We start from the raw sequence: 13,648 nt of genomic DNA, 5'->3' as shown, positions 1-13,648 counted from the left end.
GTCTATCCTCACCTTGTAAATTACTAACTTGAGGATGAGAATTTTTTTTTTTTTTAGTTTGAGGTTTTTTTTTTTTTTTTTTTGTACTTTAGATGAAGGTTTACAGAACAAACTAGTTTCTCATTAAATAGTACACGTATTGTTTTATGACATTGGTTAACAACCTCATGACATGTCAACACTCTCCCTTCTCTACCTTGGGTTCTCTATTACCAGCTTTCCTGTCCCCTCCTGTCTTCTAGTCCTTGCCCCAGGACTGGTGTGCCTCTTTAGTCTTATTTTGTTTTATGGGCCTGATGAGGACAAGAATTTTTGTCTGATTTGTTTACTAATGAATCCCATTTACTAGAGCAGTGCCTAGCCATAGTAAGTGTCCAATGCCAGTGTGTGTGTATATATGTATATGTGTGTGTGAGTGCACTTATGGGCATATATATGTATATATGTAAAACTACACAAATACCTGGAAATAGATAAAATAAGCAAATAATCAAATAAAATACGACTCGGGTTAGTTTCTCTGAGATTCTTTTGGCCCTTTCCTTAAGCCAGTCACCTGTTGGTGACAAGATGGTAGCTTCAGGCCTCGACATCAGGCTCCATTCAAGGAAAGATGGTGAAGGAGCCAGACAGAATCTGCAAATTTCTACTTATGCCTCTTCTGCCAGAGCTATGTGAAGTGGTTCTTCTGGCTGGGAGGAAATCAAACGTTTCACTTTTATAACCTCTATAATTGCGGCAAGGAGTCCTGGTGGTGCAGTGATTAAAGGCTCAGCTGCTAACCAAAAGGTCGGCAGTTCTAACCCAACAGCCGTTCCAAGGGAGAAAGAGATGGCAGTCTGCTTCCGTAGAGATTGCAGCCTAGGGCACCATCTGGGTCAGTTCTAGTCCATCCTGTAGGGTCGCTATAAGTCAGAATCGATTCCAAGGCAACAGGTTTTTTTTTTTTTTTTTTGAATAATTTTTATTGAGCTTTAAGTGAACATTTACCAATCAAGTCAGTCTGTCACATATAAGCTTATATACACCTTACTCCATACTCCCTCTTACTCTCCCCCTAATGAGTCAGCCCTTCCAGTCTCTCCTTTCATGACAAGTGTGCCAGTTTCTAACCCTCTCTACCCTCCTATCTCCCCTCCAGACAGGAGATTCCAACACAGTCTCAAGTGTCCACCCAATACAAGTAGCTCACTCTTCATCAGCATCTCTCTCCTACCCATTATCCAGTCCCTTCCATGTCTGATGAGTTGTCTTCGGGAATAGTTCCTGTCCTGGGCCAACAGAAGGTTTGGGGACCATGACCGCTGGGATTCCTCTAGTCTCAGTCAGACCATTAAGTATGGTCTTTTTATGAGAATTTAGGGTCTGCATCCCACTGATCTCCTGCTCCCTCAGGGGTTCTCTGTTGTGCTCCCTGTCAGGGCAGTCGTCGGTTGTGGCCGGGCACCATCTAGTTCTTCTGGTCTCAGGATGATGTAAGTCTCTGGTTCCTGTGGCCCTTTCAGCAACAGGTTTTTTGTTTTTTGGTTTTTTTTTATAATGGAGGTGGGCAGAGAAAAGGGGGTTGGATGTGAACTTGGGTAAGTCAAGCTATATTGTCATCCTCATTTAATAAAAAGGGATTTGAACTCAGGAGGAAGGAGAGGAATGCAAGAAACAGTTTTTAACAATAGAAATATTATTATATCTGAAAAATAAAATAAAGCGAGAACTCTTTGGCTGTTTATAATACTGCAAAGCTCATTGTCTATCACTGTATATAATTTACCATCTGAAGAAAGAGATGATGAACGGAGGGAGAGGGTGCAGAGAAGGGACAAGCCAGGGGAGAAGAACGCCATCTATGATGTCATGGCTTGTCTTGATACAGCTAGAAAAGGAGTTTCTTCTCAGCCCTCTGTTACCCCTACAACTTGAATCTCCTCCCAATAGGACCAAGGCCTTTAATTACCAATACGCAGAAGAATTCTTCCTCCCACTTCTGGATAAAACTATTTAGGTGCTGTCAGCAGCACCCTAGTCTTAAAACAACAAGATAAGAAGGAACTAGGAGACAGAAAAGCATTTGGCCTGGCGGTTGGAGCTGACACCATTTTCCTTGGGACTGCTCAGAGACTGTGGAATGTGGTCTGGTATCATTCCTAACTGAAGAGGCTAGGACCGTCATTTGGTTTTTATACTTAGTGACCTTTGGAAATGTATTTAAAAGTACATACAATCTCCCAGTCGCTTGTACACAGGGGGACCCAAGGACAGGACTGTGTTAATGTTATAATTTATCAATGCATTACGTAGATAATACTTTCTTAACATCACTTATTAGAAGTCTAATTTTAAAAAGAACAAAGCTTGAAAAGTCTCCTGACTCAAAGAAACTGATTGTTGTTTCAGGCACCTTCCCCATCCCCACCCCGACATGATCTCCCTGACTCCAGGGCTGTGACTCTGGGTCTCTGATTCTGGCCATCCTGGGAAAGATGCAAAGGGGAGTTCGGAAAACAGAAAAGAATGTCTGTATCCTACTGAAAATCAAACCAAACCCATTGCCTTCGACCTGATTCTGACTCATAGCGACCCTATAGTACAGGGTAGAATTGCCCCATAGAGTTTCCAAGGCTGTAATCTTTACAAAAGTAGACTGCCACATCTTTCTCTCGCAGAGAGGCTGGTGGATTTAAGCCACCGACCTTTAAGTTAGCAGCTGAGCGCTTACCCACTGTACCACCAGGGCTCTTGCATCCTACTTCCTAAAGGGCTTTTTGAAGGTAGGTCACATCAAGACTTAGACAAAAATGAACTAATGAGAGGAAGAACCTCACATCAAAGCCGGGCTGACAAGTTGGGGACAGGAATCGGCTCTTGTTGCCTCGCTGGCATCAGCCGTACAGGCTGAACCTCGACAGGCCCAGCAGCATGATGTTCTTTTCCAGGGACTGGTCCCTCTTGATAACGTGTCCAAAGTCCATGAAAAGAAGTCTTGCTATCCTTGCTTCTAAGGGGCATTTTGGCTGTACTTCTTCCAAGACAGATTTGTTTATCCTTCTGGCAGCCCATGGTGTATTCAGTATTTTTCACCAACACCATAATTCGAAAGCATCAGTTCTTCTTCGGTCTTACTCATTGTCCGGCTTTCACATATATATGAGGTGAATGAAAAAGCCATGGTGAGGCACACCTAGTCCTCAAAGTGATACGTTCTGTGAAATTTGAACGTTATGCAAACACCATATTACCATATGTACTTAGCATTTGTATACAAGATTATAAGCTTTGTATACAAGAGATATGCATGTTTGGTGCAGGGAGTTGTTGTGTTCACTACAGCCAGTTACATCCACTATGTCCCATTCTCCGATTGGGATTTCTGAACTCTACTATAACCTTATGGGACCATGGAGGTGTGTGTGGTCAAAGTTGCCCCAATGGACGTTGTGTGGTGCATGGCTGTAATAGTACTGCACCCCATAGAGATCTTATGAAGATTAAATATTAATTTTTTATTTGTAAAGTATTTCTAGGAGGACAGTTGTGGTTCCATAGTAGGATTCTCACCTTCCGTGCAGGAGACCCCAGTTCATTTCCCGGCAACGCAGCTCATGCACAGCCACCACCCCTCTGTCATTGGAGGCTTGCGTGTTGCTATGATTCTGAGCAAGTTTCAGTGAATCTTATAGACTAAGACAGACCGCAAAGTAAGGCCTGGTGGTCTACTTCCAAAAATCAACCAATGAAAACACTATGGGTCACAACAGCCTGACCCACAACCCATCATTGGAATGGTGCAGGACTGGACGGCATTTTGTTTTGTTGTGCATAGGGTCGCCATGAGACAGGGTCTCCATGTTGTTGTTGTTATTGTTAAGTGCCATTGTGCCGGTCCTGACTCATAGGGGCCCTATGTACAACAGAACAAAACATTGCCTGGTCCTGCCCCATTCTCATGATCGTTATTATGCTTGAGCCCATTGTTGCAGCCACTGTGTCAGTCCACCTCATTGAGGGTCTTCCCCTTTTTCACTGACCCTCCATGAGTTGGGACCAACTAGCTAACAACGACCAGGTACTTAAAAGCATACCTTCCACACTATAGCACTATAAAAATGGTTTCCGATGTAAATTAACATAATCCCTCCAGGTCTCAAGAGTTTGGCTAGTGGAGTAATGAGATACAGTGCATAAGCCATTCCTGAAAATACCTGGCACAGAGGAAATAACCAATGATTCCTTGCTACAAAGTAAGTGACCCAGACTAGATAAAATGCCTGAAACTTCAATTATGACTACTCTGCAGATACTTTTGATATCTATAGTTCTTTCCTCCAGCTCACTTGCAAATGCCAGATCCATGTTCCCATCTGCTTACTAGACATGACCACCTGTCTTCACACAGGCATCACAAGCTCAACAAATCCAAAGCTGAACACACAGGGTTTCCCCTAAAACTTTCCACTTCTCCTTTTATTTTACAGAACAGCTCCCTTCTTCCTAAGTAGTCTCTGCATCCACCATCATAGAGGCCCTAGGTGCTCAGCTTTAAGGGCAATTATCAAAGCATTTCCCTCTACAAGGTGGATTTCGTGCTAAAAATCTTCCTGCCGAGAGAATGACATGCTCCTTCATAACAGCCAATATTTCCTGAGTGCGTACTCTGGGGGAGGCCTCTTCTGAGCGCTTTACATCTGTTCTTTCAGTTGATCCCATGAAGAAACCTATGAGATAGGTACCACCATTATTTCCATTTTACAGATGAAAACACTGAGGCATGGAAATTTTAAATACTTTGCCAAAAGTCTTATGGCAAGTAAATAGTAAAGCTGGCATTTGAAGTCAGGCAGTCCAACTCTAGGGAATAACTTTAAACCACTGTGTTATACTGCCTCAGCCTTGTTCAACATAAACTATTTTGACAGCCCTCTAATTAAAATCTTTGATGATGGTGTATGGCCTAAAGAAAAAAAAAAACTAAAAGCCACCATTTTTTGGTCAGTTTATCAGACTGTTGGCTTGCATGTTGCTGCGATGCTGGAAGCTATGCCACTGGTCTTTCCAGTACCAACAGGGTCACAAAAAATGATGTTGGCAAAGAATATTGAATATACCATGGACTGCCAGAAGAACAAACAAATCTGTCTTGGAAGAAGTACAGCCAGAATGCTCTTTAGAAGTGAAGATGATGAAACTTCATCTCACATACTTTGGTCATGTTATCAGGAGGGACCCTTCCCTGGAGAAAGATGTCACGCTTGGTAAAGTGGAAGGTCAGCAAAAAAGAGGAAGACCCTCAATGAGATGGATTGACACAGTGGCTTCAACAATGGGCTCAAGCAGAGCAACGATTGTGGGGATGGTATAGGACCAGGTAGCATTTGGTTCTGTTGTACATGGGGCCTCTATGAGTCAGAACCAACTCTACAACACCTAACAACAACGACAACACAGAAAAAAAAAAAATATTAATAGCAGAACTCCCTAAACAGATATAGGACCCTTCCTGAGTGGATGCCACATGTTCTTTCCTGATTCATCTTCTTTTACTCTTCTTTTTGAACCTTACACTTAGAATACCCAGGAATAACCCCGTTCATTCAACGTACTTCCACCTTCCTGCCTACATGCTTTTCTGCATATAGGCCCGTCCACCTAGGATGCTTAGTCCTGCAATGCTGGTGGTTCTAATCCATGTAGACAGCACATCATAGTAGTAATCAACAGAAAGACCCAACAGAACAGTTAGTGTTCCCAGTTGGAGATATAGCCTTCCCAGACCCCCAATATCCTCATAGTACTGCGCATGCCGTGAGGTTCTGTCATTCTCACTGGGAGATGCTTGAGGGAGTAAAGATCCTCCGATTCCATCTGACTGTTATTACCAGTAGCTTTCAAGCTGATTCCAACTCATTATGACCCCCTGTGTGTCAGAGTAGAACTGTACTCCATAGGTTTTCTGATGGCTGTGGTCTTTTGGAAGTTGATTACCAGGACTTTCCTCTGAGGTTCCTCTGGGTAGATTCGAACTGCGTATATTTCCATTAGTAGCCAAGAGCTTAATCATTTGTCCCTCCCAGGACTCCAACTGTCATTGCAGTGCTGAAAACATATCTACCTATTAAGAAATATAAATGAACAAGGCAATCCCAGTGTATCCTATAGAGTTTTCTGTAAACTGGTTAATTAGGGGTCAAGTCTTGCCTATCCTTAGGTATTTGAACAGTGGTAGGACCCAGGCATCCATGAACCCTGCTTCCTCAGCCAGCCCCTTCACTACTCTTTCGTTTAGATCATGCTTGCTCTGAACTTGTTCAGAGACCTAGGATTCCATACCCAGTTTCCCCACAACATAGTTTTATAATAGTCTTAAATGCGCTTGCTCTTCTACAGGCTTTCCTTCCCCGAAAACTCCAAGTCATAATCTGTCCTCTCTCTTATCTGACCCCTAAAGTCATTCTGTCTGTTCAGATCTTTAAATTCACTTATGAGAAGCATAGCCATTTCCTGAGTGCTTAACAAGGTACCACACTGATAAATATTTCAAACACATTATTTTATGCAAACCGTGAGAAAGCCCCCCCAAAACCAAACCCATTGCCACTGAGTCGATTTTGACTCATAGCGACGTATAGGACAGAATAGAACTGCCCCATAAGGTTTCCAAGGAGTGGTTGGTGGATTCAGACTGCTGACGTTTTGGTTAGCAGCCACGCTTCTAATCACTGCACCATGAGGGCTCCAAACCCCGAGAGAGTGGTATTATCTTTGTTTCACAAAGAAACGGAGGCTTGAGGAAGGCGATAACACTCAAATCCACACAGGTAATAAATAATAGAGCCAGGAGTTTTAGCCCTTACATTCAACAATATTGAAGTGCCTTTTAGGTACCAGGCTCCCCGGGTGGTACAAATGATTGCACTGTACTATTAACCTAAAGCTTGGCGGTTCACATTCACCTAATGGCACAGTAGAAGAAACAGCTGGCAATCTGCTTCTGTAAAGATTACAGCCAAGAAAATTCTGTGGAGCAGTTCTACTCTGTTACATGGGGTGGCCATGAGTCAAAATCAATGTGCTGGCAATGGTTTTGATTTTGTTTTATTTGATGCCACCCACAGTTCTAGAATACTGAGCACACAATGGGGGCAAAGCCTCGCACATTCTCTGCAACCATGAAGGCACAGAACACTGAGAAGACAGACGTTAATCAAATAATCACAACAGCAGGTGTATAGTTGCAAACTGTGATAAGTGAAGGGGAGGGGACAGGAGATGCGAAAGTACAACACTAGAAGGTCAAAAAAGCTCATTCCCTTGGCATGAGTTGCTTCAGCTGCAGTCTAAATGATTAGTTGGAGTTAACTAGGAAAAGAACAGGAGTGGTGGTAGTGGAAATAGAAGTGGACAGTTTTGAGACATATTTAGGCAGCAAAATCATAGGATTTGCTGATGAATTGGACATAGGACCAAGGGAAAGGTTTCTGGCTGATCTAGCAGACTCAACTTCAGTGTCATTCATTGAGAGAAGGACAGTGGAAAGGGCTTAGGGTGGAAGGAAGAAGAGAAATCATGAGTTTGGCTGTGGACATGGTAAGCATAAAATGCCTTTGGATCACCCTAGCAGAAAAGGTGAGTGGGGAGTTCCAAGAGAGGTTTGACTGGATACAAATGGTAAATCATCAACACATAGATGAAGAAACTGAAGCGTTGAGGATAAAGCAGCTGTTTAAGGAAGGAGTGAGGAGCAAGAAAACAATCTATGATGGAGTTAAATGAGCTCCAATTTGCAATGGACCAAAACAACACAAAAACAAAACTGAAACCCACTGCCATCAAGTCAATTCTGACTGGTGATAATCCATGTGTTGTAGAGTTATAGAGTAGAGCTGTGCTCCAAGGGTTGCCCTGGCTGTCATCTTCACAGAAGCAGATCTCCAGGCTTCTCTTTTGCAGTGCCACTGGGTGTCTGAACCACCAACCTTTCAGCTGGTAGTCAGGCACAAACTATTTGCACCATCCAGGAATGTTTTTGGAAACCCTGGTGGTGTACTGGTTAAGAGCTACAGCTGCTAAACAAAAAGTTCGCAGTTCAAATCCACCAGGCGTTCCTTGGAAGCTCTATGGGGCAATTCTACTCTGTCTTTTAGGGTCAGTATCATTTGGAACCAACTCGATGGTAATGGGTTTAGTTTTGTTTGTTTATTTTTTTTTGTTAGGAACGTTTTTAATGGACAGAAGAGGGGAATAAGCTTGCAAAGATCAAAAACAAGGAGCTAATTTTATCATTTTCTTTAAAAAAAGGAAGACACTATTTCAAGAATATAGAATTTTGATGTCTAGTGAGATTATATTTGAAAAAATATCCTTTAGATTTAGCAGAGTGCAGGTCCTGGTAAACCTAAACAAGAGCTCTTCTGGTAGATTGTGATGGCAGAAACCAGATTAAAGTGGGAACTGAAATGGTGATTAGAGGCACTTGTCTTAGAAGAGTGTCTGAGAACAGAAGTCAGCAGCGGGGCTGTGGTTAAAGAGGATGTTCAATAGCAATGGCCATGATCCTGGTCATGTCGCCATTTCATCTCCCCTTTTTAAAGCAGTGACGGCATTCTACCGCATATTGGTTGACTTGGCTTTCTCTTGTAGCTACTTAATAACAGAACTGGGTCCTTTGTCATCTTTGAGCAACCAATCATTGGGTTTAGGCCATAGTCTGACACATAGTTGTTATTTGTTAAAGGCTAGATGGAAAGAAGGAGCCCTGGAGTGTCAAAAGTTACAGTGATCGACTGCTAACCAAAAGGTTGGCAGTTCAAGACCACCAGAAAGATGTGGCAGTCTGCTTCCATAGAGATTTACAACCTTGGAAATACCATGGGGTCACTATGAGTTGGAAATGACTCAACAGCAGTGGGTTTTGTTTGTTTTTTTTAGATGGAAAGAGGGAAAGAAGGAAGGAAAGAGGAAGGACGGGGGGGAGGAAGAGAGAAAGGGAAGAAGGGAGGGAGGGAGGGAGAAAGGAAGGAAGGAAGGAAGCAAGGAAGGAAGGAAGGAAGGAGGGAGGGAGGGAGGGAGGGAGGGAGGGAGGGAGGGAGGGAGGGAGGGAGGAAGGAAGGAAGGAAGGAAGGAAGGAAGGAAGGAAGGAAGGAAGGAGGGAAGGAGGGAAGGAGGGAAGGAGGGAAGGAGGGAAGGAGGGAAGGAGGGAAGGAGGGAAGGAGGGAAGGAGGGAAGGAGGGAAGGAGGGAAGGAGGGAAGGAGGGAAGGAGGGAAGGAGGGAAGGAGGGAAGGAGGGAAGGAGGGAGGGAGGGAGGGAAAAGAAAAGAGGAAAGGTCTAAGAGCATGAACCTCTTTATTCTGCAGGATGAGGAAATCATGAGGCAGTCAGCTTCAAAAAGAAATTTCTAGGCAGCTAACTGTGCATAAAATGTTTAAGTCACGCTCTCTTCACAACGGAAGGCACTCAATATACACAGTGGCTGCAACAATGGACTGGAGCATACCGACCATCATGAAGATGGAGGAGGACTGAGCAACATTTCATTCTGTTGTACATGGAGTCACAATTTGGAGCCAACTTGGTGACAGTTAGCTACAACAACTCTTATCTTGAAAAGTCTTTATAAGTATTTTAGAAAAATGGAGGCAAAGTACCTAGTATATAATAGGTGCTCAAAGAACACAGCTATCATTATTCTGAATTTTAGATCCTAATATGGATTCCTTTCAAAGCAGCTTGCTAATTGTTGTTAGGTGCCATCCAGTCAGTTCTGACTGATAGCAACCCTATGAACAACAAAACACTGCCCCGTCCCGCGCCATCCTCAAAATCATTGCTGCGTTTGAGCCCATTGTTGCAGCCACTGTGTCAGTCCAACTCCTTGAAGGCCTTCATCTTTTTCACTGACTTTACCAAGCATGATGTCCTTCTCCAGAAACCGGTCCTTCCTGATAACATGTCCAAAGTATATGAGATGAAGTCTCACCATCCTCACTTCTAAGTTCTGGCTGTACTTCTTCCAAGACAGATTTGTTCCTTCTTTTGGCAATCCATAGTGTATTCAGTATTCTTCACCAACACCACAATTCAAAGGCATCAGCACTTCTTCGGTCTTCCTTATTCATTGTCCAGCTTTTGCACACATATGAGACAATTGAAAATACTATGGCTTGGGTCAGGTGTACATTAGTCTTCAAGGTGACATCTTTGCTGTTTAACACTTTAAAGAGGTCTTTTGCAGCAGATTTGCCCAATGTAATACATCATTTGTTTTCTTGACTGCTGCTTCCATGGGTGTTGATTGTGGATCCAAGTAAGATGAAATCCTCGATAGTTTCAGTATTTTCTCTGTTTATCATTATGTTGCTTATTGGTCCAGTTGTGAGGATTCTTTGTGTTGAGGTGTAATCCATACTGAAGGGTGTGGTCTTTGATCTTCATCAGTAAGTGCTTCAAATCCTCTTCACCTTCAGCAAGCAAGGTTGTGTCATCTGCATATTGCAGGTTGTTAATGAATCCCATTCTTCTTCACATAGTCCAGCTTCTTGGATTATGTGCTCAGTATACAGATAGAATAAGTACGGTGAAAGGATACAACCTTGATGCACACCTTTCCTGGCTTTAAATCACTCAGTATCCCATTGTTCTGTGGAATGACTGCCTCTTGGTCTATGTACAGGCTTCGTATGAGCACAATTAAGTTTTTTTGGATTTCTACTCTTCGCAATGTTACCCATAATTTTTTATGGTTCACACAGTGGAGTGCATTTACATAGCAAAACACAGATAAACCTCTTCTGGTATTCTCTGCTTTCAGCCAAGATCCATCTCATATCAGCAGTGATATCCCTCATCCCACGTCCTCTCCGGAATCCCACATGAATTTCCGGCAGGTCCCTGTTGATACACTGCTGCAGCCAGTTTTGAATTCTCTTTGGCAAACTTTTGCTTGTGTGTGATATTAATGATATTGTTCAATAATTTCCACATTCTGTCGAATCACCTTTCTTTGGAATGAGCGCTAATATGGATCTCTTCCAGTCGGTTGGCCAGGTAGCTGTCTTCCAGATTTTTTGGCATGGACGAGTGAGTGCTTCCAGCATTGCCTCCACTTGTTGACACATCTCAGTTGGTATTCTGTCAGTTCCTGGAGGCCTGTTTTTCGCCAATGCCTTCAGTGCAGCTTAGGCTTCTTCCTTCAATGCCATTGGTTTTTAATCTTATGCTGCCTCCTGAAATGGTTGAACTCTGTGTATTCCTTCCATTTTCTTTTGATGCTTCCTGCATCGTTCAATATTTTGCCCATAGAATCCTTCAATATTGTAGCTCGAGGTTTGAATTTTTTCTTCAGTTCTTTCAGTTTGAGAAATGCTGAGCGTATTCTGTCCTTTTGGTTTTCTATCTCCAGGCCTTTGCACATGTCTTTATAATACTTTTCTTTGTCTTCTTGAGCTGCCCTTTGAAATCTTCTGTTTAGCTCTTCCACTTCATCGATTCTTCCATTTGCATTTGCTAATTAGCACACAGCAGTTTCAAAATCTGGAGGCTTCTGCAGTCCATTTTCTCTGGTGCTTTGTTGAACATGGGACCTGTGAGCAGTCTTGGTGCTTTGCATGCTTACACATCCCTCGTAGCATTTTCTGTTTCCAGATTCATATTTATTGAATTCAAATGCTGGAATCCCTGGGTGGCACAAATGTTTATGTGTTCCACTACTAACTGGAAAGGTTGATGGTTCAAGTCCACCCAGGCCTGGCTGGCTACTTCTGAAGGGTCATAGGCTTGAAAACCCCATGGTATGCAGTTTTACTCTGAAACACATGGGGTTGCCATGAGTTGGAATCGACTCAACGGCATTTTTTTTTTTTTTTTTTGGCCAAATGCTAGAAAATTACCATAAGTTAGATAGAAAAGGCACAGACAAGCTCTCCCAGAGCTTTCAGTGAGCTAGGGCATATGCTTCTGCTGCTAAGGGCACCCTGAACATAGTCTGATTTGCCCTAATTCAGATATGGAAGGAAATCAAGAATGTACTTTAGCTCCAAATTAATTCTCCTCCTTCTCACTTGATAACAGTTCCTCAGGACATTTTTTTTGGGGGCTGCCCCAATCCAATTACAAAAAGGGAACATTGCATTTTCTTGTTAATAGCATGTAAAAACCCCATCAGAAGTGCCAGGGAGAAGTTTAATATCAACATTCAGAAATGAAGCTTGTTTTTCTTTGGACTTCAAGTTATCACCCCACTTTGGCAGCTCACTTCCATCTCCTTATGGCCTCTCAGTGTTTATAACATGCACCCACTTAGTTTTGTTTCCTGAGATGAAACTGAAAGGTCGTGAGGATAAATGATGCAGAAGGCGGCACTGGCAGGATGGAGAGAGCTCAGACTCGGGATCCAGGCAGTCTGGGTGTGAAGCCGCATTCCCTACTCACTAGTCATGGGAACTTGAGCACGTTCTCTCTCCTCCATGAGCCTCTGTGTCCAGGCCTGATAAATGGGAATGATCCTCTCTCACATCTGTGGCTGCTGTGAGGATTTAGAGCTCCAGCTTCCCCTCTGGGAAAGACATTTCCCTAGCCAGCTGCCTGGCACATAGTAGGTGCTTTTAGACAGGTCCGTTTTGATTACAGAAGTCCCTGGATGGTGTAAACAGTTAAGCACTGGGCTACTAACTGATATGTTGGTGGTTCAAATCCACCCAGAGGCATCTCAGAAGAAAGGTCTGGCAATCTGCTTCCAAAAGGTCATAGCCATGAAAACCCCATGGAATGCAGTTCTACTCTAAAACACATGGGGTCACTATGAGTCAGAATCAACTCAATAGCCATTGTTTTGTTTTTCTTTTGATTGCAAACAACGGAAACCTAATTCAAACTGTGGTAATAAAAGACAGAGTTGATTGTGTACGGCTCTCTTAATCAAGTATCAGTCTAAGAATGGGTTCTCTGGAAGGCTCCAAGTCAGGCTTGGCTGAATTCAGTGCTCAAGTAATGTGGCCAATACTTTTCTTTCTTGCCATCCCTCGGCTCCTTGGCTTGCATGGTTGATAAAATGGCTACACAGGGCCTTGGATTGTAGCCTCCTAACTTACCAATTCCAATGAAAGGAGGACTTCTCTTTCCTAATGTCCATATACAAATTTCAGTGTAGACTCTAATTGTCCCTGCTTGGCTCATGTGCCCATCTCTGAACCAATCACCGTGGTCAGGAGAATGTAGTAATCCAATTGGCCAGCATGAAATAGATCTGCATCTCTGGGCAGAGGGCAGTACATGCACTCCTCACTTACGACATTGTCAGCTTCCAAAGACTAGGTCCTTATGAGAAATTGGTGTTATACAAAAAATAGAGGATGACCACATCAGATCACAAAATGGAGGATGCCGATATCATTACATAACTACCAAATTACAACATTACATAACTGCCAAACCACTGAGAATCACAGCCCAGCCAAGTTGACACATAACCTTAACCGTCACAGTCAGCATGACTCTTGCGTTGCGCCATGGTGTCTGTTAGTGCCAGGTGTACATTGTTAATGCACATAATAGTTGGATGGTAGATTTTTTACTATTGTTGTAAATGTGAAATGTCAGATAACGAGATAGTCAGTAAGTGAGCAGAAGGTGTATATCTGAACCGTGGAGGGGGCAGGGCGA

At 43.1% G+C, this 13,648-nt stretch overlaps 2 protein-coding genes across 2 annotated transcripts in view; both read left to right on the top strand.

Moving 5' to 3' along the window:
* Window positions 1-13,648, top strand: part of CC2D2A (coiled-coil and C2 domain containing 2A) — a 442,728-nt gene that overhangs the window by 45,587 nt on the left and 383,493 nt on the right. The window lies entirely within an intron of this gene.
* The window catches only part of C1QTNF7 (C1q and TNF related 7), a 276,424-nt gene that overhangs the window by 45,582 nt on the left and 217,194 nt on the right, over window positions 1-13,648 (top strand). The window lies entirely within an intron of this gene.

The sequence above is a fragment of the Elephas maximus genome, chromosome 5 (genome assembly GCF_024166365.1).
Source record: "Elephas maximus indicus isolate mEleMax1 chromosome 5, mEleMax1 primary haplotype, whole genome shotgun sequence".
In the NCBI taxonomy this organism is placed as follows: Eukaryota; Metazoa; Chordata; class Mammalia; order Proboscidea; family Elephantidae; genus Elephas; species Elephas maximus.
This window is presented reverse-complemented; position numbering and strand designations above follow the sequence as displayed.